The sequence below is a fragment of the Vulpes lagopus genome, chromosome 6, assembly GCF_018345385.1.
Source record: "Vulpes lagopus strain Blue_001 chromosome 6, ASM1834538v1, whole genome shotgun sequence".
Classification (NCBI taxonomy): Eukaryota; Metazoa; Chordata; class Mammalia; order Carnivora; family Canidae; genus Vulpes; species Vulpes lagopus.
The window spans coordinates 22,870,716-22,881,596 of NC_054829.1; the positions used below are offsets into that span (position 1 = coordinate 22,870,716).

Below are 10,881 nucleotides of genomic sequence, written 5' to 3' on the forward strand. Positions count from 1 at the left end.
TCAGGCCACAGCTGAAATGTCAGCTGGTCAGAAGCAGCCAGATAAGCTCTCCACGTCTGGCTGATTTCCAAAATATTGATTTCAGATAGAGTAAACTGCCACCTGTCTAAACCGTGAGCCCCCTGAAGGTAAACACCACGACTATAATTACAGTGTCCACTCACGGTCCTGCAGGGTACTCTGCAATTAGGGATTCAATGTCCACCTGCTGATTTGATCTGTTTGACCAGATGCACTCTCAGTCAGTGGGATTAAGTGGACAAGGCTCCCTGATACTCTTCCCCGCCCTACCAGAACTAGCTCAGTCCACCAGGTGTATTGTTGAAGCATTTGGGGCCCACTGTACCCAGGAGGCTGTTTCCCCTTCAATTTCTAGGAACTCTGTATGAAACTAAAATCCTTGAACACAGTGGCAGGTAGCAGGAGAGAAGTCCACCCAGGAGAAGGGAATCATTAAGCGGCCCACATGTGCAAACGCTGTACAGATGCAGCAGGAAGATCCAGGTCATCACTGTTTGGTTCTGCTCTGGACTCGGTCTCTGACCATCCTCTCCCTGCTCTGTGCCTCTGTTTCCTCTTTGTAGGAAACTATTGCTGCACACAGCCTTGTCTGTGTTTTCTTTAAAATCTATTTGGACCCATGTCTCACAGTAGAACCACAGATTTTTTTTTTTTAAGTATTCACAGATACATCTTTTTCCATTCTTCTACTTTCAACTTACATTTTATATCATCTCTCTAAACAACATATAGTTGTTGGTCTTTTCTGTTGGCATTTAGTATAACTCATAAATTTAGATTTAATTCTACAATCTTCTTCCATTTCAAAAATGCAGATTTCTTACACTACATTAACAAAATGAAGGATAAAAATCACATGATCATCTCAACAGATGCAGAAAATGCATTTGACAAAATCCACATCCACTTATGATTAAAAACTCTCAACAAAGTAGGTACAGGGGAACATACCTCAACATATAAAGACCATATATGACAAACTCAGAGCTAACATCATACTCACTAGTGAATGGTTGCAAGCTTTTCCTCTAACATCAGGAACAGAACAAGGAAGTCCACTCCCACCTCTTCTATTCAACACAATACAGGATGTCCTAGCCAGAGCAATTAGGCAAGAAAAAGAAGTAAAAGCCATCCAAATTAGAAAGGAAGAAGTAAAACTATCACTATTTGCAAATGACATATTATATACAGAAAACCCTAAGCAATCCACCAAAAGACTGTCAGAATAAATAAATTAAGTAAAGGTACAGGATACAAAATCAGCATGCAAAAATCTGTTGTGTTTCTATACACTAATAATGAATAATCAGAAAGAGAAATTAAGAAAGCAATCCCATTTATAATTGCATCAAAAATAAAATACCTAGGAATAAATTTAACCAAAGAGGTGAAAGACTTGTTCACCGATAATTATGAAATACTGATGAAGAAATTAGGCAATAAATGGAAAGATATTTGGTGTTTATGGATTGGAAGAATATTGTTAAAATTTCCATATCACCCAAAGCAATCTACAGATTCAATACAATCCCTATCAAAATTCTAATAGTATTTTTCAGAGAAATGAAACAAACTATCCTAAAATTTGTATGGAACCACAAAAGAAGCAAAATAGCCAGAGCAATCTTGAGGAAGAAGAACAAAGCTGGAAGTATCATGGTCTCTGGTTATACTATTATATTACAAAACTATAATCAAAACAGTATGGCATTGGCATAAAAATAGACAGACATATGTCAATGAAACCCAACAGAGAGTCCAGAAATAAACTTATATACATATGGGCAATTAATTTACAACAAAGGAGCCAAGAATATACAATGGGGAAAGGACAGTCTTTTTAAAGAAATGGTGAAGGGAAAACTTGATGACCATATGCAAGAGAATGAAACTGGAACCCTATTATATACCATACACAAAAGCTAACTCAAAATGGGTTAATGACTTGAACATAAGGTCTGAAAGCATAAAACTCGCAGAAGAAAACATAGGCAGTAAATTCCTTGACATAAGTCTTGGCAATGACTTTTTGAATCTGACACCAACAGCAAAACAAACAAAAGCAAAAGTAAACAAATGGGACTACGTGAAACTAAAAAGTTTCCATACACCAAAGGAAACCATCAACAAAATGAAAAGGCAACCTACTGGATGGGAAAAAAATATTTCTAAATCATATATCTGATAAGGGGTTAATATTCAAAATATATAAAGAATTCATACAACTCAATAGTTTTTAAAAATCTAATTAAAATACGGGCAGGAGATTGAATCGACATTTTCCAGGGAAGACATACAAATTGCCAACAGGAATACCAAAAGATGTGCAATAGCAGTAATCATCAGGGAAATGCAAATTTAAACTACAATGAGATATCACTTCACACCTGCTAGAATGGCTAGTATCAAAATGACGAGAAATAACAAGTGTTGGCAAGGATATAAAGAAAAAGGAAGACTTGTACACTGTTAACAGGAATGTAAATTGGTGTAGCCACTATGGAAAAGAGTATGGAGGGTCCTCAAAAACTTAAAAATAGAACTACCATATGATTTAGCAATTCCACTTCTGGCTATTTAAAAGAAAACAAAAACAGGGATCCCTGGGTGGTGCAGCGGTTTGGCGCCTACCTTTGGCCCAGGGCACGATCCTGGAGACCCGTGATCGAATCCCACGTCAGGCTCCCAGTACATGGAGCCTGCTTCTCCCTCTGCCTGTGTCTCTGCCTCTCTCTCTGTGTGTGATAAATAAAAAATTGTGTCATAGATAAATAAAAAATTTAAAAAGATATTAAAAAAAAACATTAATTCAAAAAGACATATGCATTCAGATGTTCACTGCAGCATTATTTACAATAGCCAAGAAATGGAAACAACCTAAATGTCCATCAATGGATGCATGAAGAAAATGTGATTCAATTTACCCCAAAGATTCAGATGCAATGAAACGTCGGGACACCTGCACCCTGATGTTTCTATCAGCAATGGCCACAATAGCCAAACTGTGGAAGGAGCCTCGGTGTCCATCGAAAGATGAATGGATAAAGAAGATGTGGTCTATGTATACAATGGAATATTACTCAGCAATTAGAAACGACAAATACCCACCATTTGCTTCAACGTGGATGGAACTGGAGGGTATTATGCTGAGTGAAATAAGTCAATCGGAGAAGGACAAACAGTGTATGTTCTCATTCATTTGGGGAATATAAATAATAGTGAAAGGGAATATAAAGGAAGGGAAAAGAAATGTTGGGAAATATCAGGAAGGGAGACAGAACATAAAGACTCCTAACTCGGGGAAACAAACTAGGGGTGGTGGAAGGGGAGGAGGGCGGGTGTTGGAGGGGAATGGGTGACGGGCACTGAGGTGGACACTTGATGGGATGAGCACTGGGTGTTTTTCTGTATGTTGGTAAATTGAACACCAATAAAAATTAATTTAAAAAAAATAATAAACATTAACAAAACTGGAAAAAAAAAGAAAATGTGATTCATAGGTGAATACAATGGAATTCAGCCATAAAAAAGAATGAAATCTTGCCATTTGTAACACCATGGATGGACCTGAAGGGTAGTATGCTGAATGAAATAAGTCAGAGAGAAAAAGACAAATACCATATGATCTCACTTGTATGTGGAACCTAAAAAAAAAAACAAAAAAACAAAAAATACTCACAGATACAAAGAACTGGTTGGTGGGAGTGGGCTAAATGGGTGAAGGGGATCAATAAATGCAAACTTCTAGTTATAAAATAAATCATAGAGAAGTAATGTATAGCATGGACAACAATTACTATTTTATTATATATTTGTAAGTTGCTAAGAGTAAATCCTAAAAGTCCTCATTACAAGAAAAAAAATTGTAATTGTGTGGTGAGGGTGATTAACTAGACCTATTGCAGTCCTCATTTCCCAATGTATATAAATATTGAACCACTATGTCGTACACCTGAAACTGATGTTATCTGTCAATTATACCTCCATTTAACATTTTTTCTAAAAACACACAAAAATGTAAATTCTGAGGTCTACCCTCTGGCCCACTGAATCACCACCTCTGGGCGTGTGATTCAGGAACCTGCATTCTAATAACATAATGGGTGGTTTTTATGCAAGCTGAAGTCTGAGAGCCATTCTTCTAAATATTTTCTTTTTAATAAAGAGGCTGCATGTGTTCAAATCCATCAGTGAAACCATGCCCAAAAGCAAGCCTTCCAAGTTTATCATACCTACTCCCAACCCCAGGTATCTGTGATCACCCTACAAGAGTGACTACAAACAATTATTTTTAAAGAAATAATGTAAGAAACCGATGTGTTTCCCTAAACACAAATGCTCTGGCTCAGCTCCTGGGTTCAGTTCCTAACTGTGCCAAGAATGGAGTCTGTAAATAAAAATAAATTAAAATCTTGCTTTGTAGAATGGGCTTTATTTACTTCATATTCTTTTTTCCCCATATTCTCTTTATTTATGAAAATCTCCCTACCTCCACATCATTCTGCCAGCTTTTTATTTGTTTATTTTTCTGCCAACATTTTAATAAGCCCAGGGCTCCTTCCAGAAAGAGACATGGTGGTTGGGAACATGCAGTCCAGCATGCCTGGGTTTGAGTCTCTGTACTTACTTAACAACTGGGTAAATTGGCAAATTGCTAACTTTCTCTGACTCTTATGACCTTGTCCATAAAATGGGGATGATGACAGCAGTGTCTACCAGATGGGATAGTAAGGGACAAGGGAATCATGCAAAACGTATTGCAAGGTGCCACCTACAGTAGCACACAGTAACAACCACTACTACCACCACCACTCATCTCTTATTATTATACTTATTATTACAATTATTCATTATTTCCTCTCCCAATGCCATGCTTTGGTAAAGGACCTTACTTACTCCCCTGCCTGTCAGTCTCTGGAGACTTCTGCATGCCTCACTTCTAATATCGGGACAGGTACCCACCTAACTCTCCCCTTTCACCTTGCTATCTACACACGCTCAGCCTGTAGTGTCTTCTACCAAAAAGGGGAGGGTGCTCAGTTCACCTTCTACCTTGTCTCACTAAGACACGGGTTCCCAACTGGACCTGGAAGCAGGCCTTACATTAGGCTGTGTACCTCAGCTCCTTATACACCTTCCTTAAGATCATTGGTGCAAGAAGGTCCCTGAGGGATGATCCAGAGACCATCACTGCGGGGCCTGCAGAGAAGCCCACATTAAAAAGGTCATATGGAGCCACTAGTGGCCAGGAAATCAGCCTCAGTCAGGTATTCAGGCTCTGGAGCCAGGAAGAATCCTGCTCCACTGCTCACCAGCTGTGTGACCTTGAGCAAGTCACAACCCCTTGGGGCCTCCCATGTAATTACCGACAAAAGGGAGCTCTTGACAGTACCTCCCTCCTAGGGTCACTATGAGCATTAAATGAGATGCTGCTTTAATATAATGCCTAACATATTCAGCAAACAAGACTTCTTTTCCTTACTGCTATTTTAAACTTCATTTCTTCTTTCCAGAAATACTGATGAGCTTATGTAGAAGAACTCCTAGCACCTGGGAGACCAGGATTTGGCACAACCTCATACAATTAACAAAGCAGGGGAGGAAGGCCATCCTATCTTGTGTGAACTGCCCAACCATTCCCCATTCCAAATGCATTTCCTCATATCCCATCTGACCTTTACTCTCCACCCAGGTCATCATCACCCTAACCTTCATGGGCAGTCATATTATTCTATATCCTCTCCACTGACAAAAATGTCCAAATTCTCTAGTAAGGCATTCAAGGCCCATCCTATTCGTATCCCATCAGACTTTGCCAGCTTCATCTCCCAGATACCTCTCCACCCCCAAACCCCCTCCCTCACCCCTCTATGAAGCCTTTTGTGAGCCAACTAATTAGAATTAGTTGCTCCCTCAGTGTCCATCGAAAGATGAATGGATAAAGAAGATGTGGTTTACGTATACAATGGAATATTACTCAGCCATTAGAAATGACAAATACCCACCATTTGCTTCCACGTGGATGGAACTGGAGGGCATTATGCTGAGTGAAATAAGTCAATCAGAGAAGGACAAACATTATATGGTCTCATTCATTTGGGGGAATATAAAAAATAGTGAAAGGGAATAAAGGGGAAAGAAGAAAAAAATAAGTGGGAAATAACAGAAAGGGAGACAGAACATGGAAGACTCCTAACTCTGGGAAATGAACTAGGGGTGGTGGAAGGGGAGGAGGGCGGGGGGTGGGGGTGACTGGGTGGCGGGCACTGAGGTGGGCACTTGACGGGATGAGCACTGGGTGTTATTCTGTATGTTGGCAAATTGAACACCAATAAAAAATAAATTTATTATTAAAAAAAAAGAATTAGTTGCTCTTTCCTATCTGGCCTTATTATGCACTGCTTTTTTCTCTAAGGATCTGGTCCTATTTCTGCCTCTTTCAGGGGCAGAATTGTTAACATATTACATAATTAATTAATAAGCCTGCTAACAAATACATGATTGAATAAGAGTGAATTCTTCCCCCACCTATTCTCAACATGGAAGCCTCAGTCCAATTATGCATCCCTCTGCTCTCAACTCTCTCCCACTTCACTCAGAAGACCTAAGGCACTGGCCTACAAAGCCCTACCTGATCTGACCCCCAGTTTCCTCCAACATCCCAGGCCTTTCCATTTTCCCCCTTACTCCACTTCAAAAGTGCTAATGTCCTTGCTATTCCTCAAACACAGCAGGCACATTCTGGCCTCGCTATTCTCCCCCACAACACAGAGGTCATAAGCTATTTCCATAAAGGGCCATATATTAAATATTTTCAGCTTTGCAGACTACATTGCCACTGTCAGAACTACTCAACTCTGCATTGTAACACAAAGCCAATGGCAGCCACAGACGATATATAGTGATGGGTGTGGCCTGGCCCAGTGGCTACAGTTTACCAAACCTGCCTTAGCATAGAAGGTGCTCCAAAAGTATTTACTAAACGGATGAATCAAGGGGGAAACTATAGCCCAGTAACAAATCAGGTTCCCAGGTGAAAACCACCCCAGGGCTGTCAATTGGTTCTCCATCCTCCCCACCACCACCACCACTTCCCAGCTCTTCCTTCTTTTAAACCCTGTCTTCATCTTCCTCGTGCACCCTCCTACAGGCCTGTCCCTGTGGGCAATAAGGCCACCCCTAGCCATGAGACCACCCCACCTTGGGAGGAGAAGCCTCAGGGAAGCAGACACAATTCCCAAGACCTGGTTTTCATGCAAATGTCCTCAGTAATAAAAGAGGTGGAAATTGAAAAACATAAAATAGATGATATAGGAGCCAAAGTGCGTCTAAATAGATTGGAGCTGGAGTTTTCCATAAGGTGTCAGTGAGTCTTTAACATGCAAATGAGTCGCTTCCCTCAGGGTATTTTAAAAGACCCTGTCAGCCGTGAAATATGTCTGTCGATGAAAAACACCTTTCGTTATTAAACCATTTGCTAATGAATTGCCTTGCCCAGTTCTGTTTACTCGTCTTTCTGACTTTCACCTGAGTTACCTCTCACATGAGCACACACTTTTTGGGAGGTGAAGGGAGCTTGAGGACACCGAGCCCCTAAAACCTAAACATCAGGTAACAATATTAGCAACAACCAACCTTTAGAAAGCCCTTTGCACTCATTATCTCCTTAGATATTCCACACAACCCAGTAAGATGAGACAAATATTATTATCATCTACAGGCATAAGTAAGGGAAAGCCACAGGGAACACCCCAGCGGGTGATGAAACAAGGCCAAAGGCAAGTGTGGAAAGCTCTACAAATGGGAAGTTGATGGTCAAATGAAATGTCCACCCCCTGGGCACAACTAAATGGGGAACCAAGCATTTACTGTTTGTGGTGGGCCAAGAAGTGGCTTGGCTTATCAGTTACCACCCATCGGCAACCCCCTCCCATGCCACATTTCAGGATAAGCATGGAAATCACCTTTCCCTGTTTGGTGCACAGGTGAGAATGGCCAGAGGAAAGGCACTTTGGGCTCCAATTCCATCAATCCTGTAAGTGACCACAGCCTCTTCCCATTTCCTAACGAGGCCATTAAAGAAATTCAGCATTATTTCTTCTGGTCTGCTCCCAAGACTGGAAAAGACCCAATAAGAGTGATCAGGTTTTCAGGGAAACCTGAAATGTTTCATCATGTGGCTAAAAACCAAACAAGGTAGATGATGCTATCATGTCTCAAGTCTGGAAAGATGCAGAGTCAATGCCCAGGGACCATATAGTTGGCCTGATCAGGTTTCTAACCTGCTTTGCCACCAATGATGCAGGTCAAGTGTAATCATACTCCCTTTCCTGGAGTTTGACGCCCAGAAGGTGGCTGAATCAATATTGATTAAATAAAGGAATCCCTGGCTGATGCCAAGGTCCCAGAGCAGACAGGGAAAATAAATCTCACTCAGGCAAGGAATAGAAATTCTCCCTTCAGTTCATCCTAGAAAAGTGGGACTCAAGGGCGAACAGTGGAAAATCAAACACAAAGAGCAAGTGGCAGGTAAGAGGTGGGTCACCGGAGTCCCTCCAACATAAAAATCTAAATCCGGGAGATTTAGTGAATGAGTTGGGGGCCAGGGGACTGAGCAGGGAGTGGGGAAATGGATGCCAGAACAAAGCACTATTCTTACCATATAGGTCCCTTATCTGACAAGAAAACGTACATAGCAGGAAGGAATAAAATGCAAGCTCTCCCAGCAGAGGTCAAATCTTACATCTGTGAGGGCTGTTGAGAAATAGCCAAGCCAATAATGACATAATAGAAGATGATGTAATCCAGGAAAAATGACTCAAGTGTAGACTTTGTGAAAATCTGTATATAAAATGATGTAGCAGTAAATTAGTCCTGTACGCCGTAATAGGCACATATTTACCATAACTACAAAAAGTTAAACTGGCAAACAAGGACCCAAAGGCCCATAACCAGGTGTGAAGGAAGGGTTGGTGTTTTAAGTTCACAGGACTCTTAAAAAAAAAAAAAAAAAACAGGACTCCTTTTCCTATAAAGCAGAAGAACTCAAATGTATGTCCCAGGCAGCATCTCTATCTCCTAGAAGCATATTAGAAATGCAAAATCTGGGAAGCCTGGGTGGCGCAGCGGTTTGGCGCCTGCCTTTGGCCCAGGGCGCGATCCTGGAGACCCCGGATCGAATCCCACGTCGGGCTCCCGGTGCATGGAGCCTGCTTCTCCCTCTGCCTATGTCTCTGCCTCTCTCTCTCTGTGACTATCATAAATAAATAAAAATTTTAAAAAAATGCAAAATCTTGCTCCCCACCCAAGACTTAGTGAATCAGAAACTTTAGGAATGGGGTCCAGCATTCCGTGTGGTAACAAGCCCTCCAGGTGACTCTGATGCAGTTTGAAAACCTGTGCAATAAGAAAATGCTCAAAGAAAACACATGAAAAGGGGCGGGGAAAGTCTAATTCACTTGCAACTCCGCGAAATACCTCCCCAAAAGCACCCACCAAGTGCCAATTATCACGGACGTGAGCAATAAATGCCTACTGGATCCGCGGGCTTCCTGCCTAGTAGAAAGTTAACGCCACTCAGCCTGGGGGAGAGCTGTCTAGGTGTCTTCCGGGAGCTGCTCTCCGTACACAGGTGTCATCCGCACGTTTACGGTGAGAGCTGCCAGCGCAGGGCCCGCGCCAGGTGGGGAGACCAGGGGCGCTCCGGGGCACCGGATCTCCGCGGGGCCCCTGCTCTGGTCCGCAGCACGCTCAGCCCCCGCGCTCATCCCCCCGACAGCCCAGAGAGGTCTCCCGGGCGCGCCGCCTGATGCCCTCCCGCCCAGCCCAGCCCTCGCAGTCCGCGCGTCCGCCCCCCGGCGAGCCCGGCTGCAGTCACCGCAGCGGGGGCGGGGCCCCGCCGGTCACGTGGCCGCGCGCCGTCCCGGGTGACCCGGGCACAGGCCCAGGGTTCCTTCCCCACCGCCCGAGCGGAGGCAGGCGCCCGGCGCTGCCACACCGCCTCCCCCGCGCTCCTCGCGCCGTGCGGCCCCGGCGCGCCTGCCCCACTCACCCCCCGAGGGACGCGAGGACGCGGCGCCAGGTTGCACGCCGCAGCCGGCGGACGGGGTTCGCCGACCCTTGCCCTCCGCCACCCGCTGACTGCGCCTAACGGAGCGGACCGCCGCGCGGCCTGCCGGGACTTGTAGTCCGTGGTGCCCGAGGCTGCCGACCCGCGAGCCGCGCAGCCCCGGGAGTCGGAGGGGTCAGGGCGCCTTACCTGTCAGGCCGCCTTGTCTTTGCCCTACTGCGGACGTACAGCCTTCCTGAAAACTTGTTTCTGGAGGAGGCACAGAGGCGTGTCCAGTGGAGAATCGGGTTGTGGGTTTGTGTATTTTGAATAAGGTATTAGGACAAGCAGGAGAAGACATTGACAGTTGCCCAACGGTGAGAATGTGCTGCTGGTTAATGTGTGGCCCCCATTCGTGCATTCGTTGACCTGTTTCGCGTGTTTATGAGATGTACTTTGGAGACCTTCATCAGACCTTCATTCATTCCACAAATACCTCTTGAGCCACTTCCTGGGGGAACAGAGATGGGGGTGCGGTGGGGTGGGGATGCATCTGTCAATTCAATATAATTGCGATCAAATTTCCAACAGAATCTTTTCTGAACTATCAAGCTTATCTAAAATTTATATGCAGGGTACCTGGGTGGCCCGGTGGGTTATAAGCCTCAGCCTTCGGCCCAGGTCATGATCCCAGAGTCCGGCCCCAGCGGCAACTTGAGCTCTGCTCCACGGGGAACCTGCTTCTAACCTCTCCCTCTGACTGCCCATCCCCCTGCTTGTGCACGTGCTCTTTCTCCGTCAAAATCTAA

At 43.9% G+C, this 10,881-nt stretch overlaps 1 protein-coding gene across 6 annotated transcripts in view; it reads right to left on the reverse strand.

Moving 5' to 3' along the window:
• ADCK1 (aarF domain containing kinase 1) overlaps positions 1-10,189 on the reverse strand; it is a 112,770-nt gene extending 102,581 nt beyond the window's left edge. For 4 of the 6 annotated variants that reach the window (XM_041759705.1, XM_041759706.1, XM_041759704.1 and 1 more), the window contains exons 1-2: positions 2,656-2,706; positions 1,025-1,115 (exon numbers count right to left, since the gene is read on the reverse strand). The gene's annotated coding sequence lies outside the window, so the exon portion shown is untranslated. Of the gene's footprint in view, positions 1-1,024; positions 1,116-2,655; positions 2,712-10,075 lie in introns of those variants that run through there. The other 2 variants (XM_041759703.1, XM_041759702.1) reach the window with 2 other exon arrangements.
• Positions 10,190-10,881: the final 692 nt, after the last annotated feature.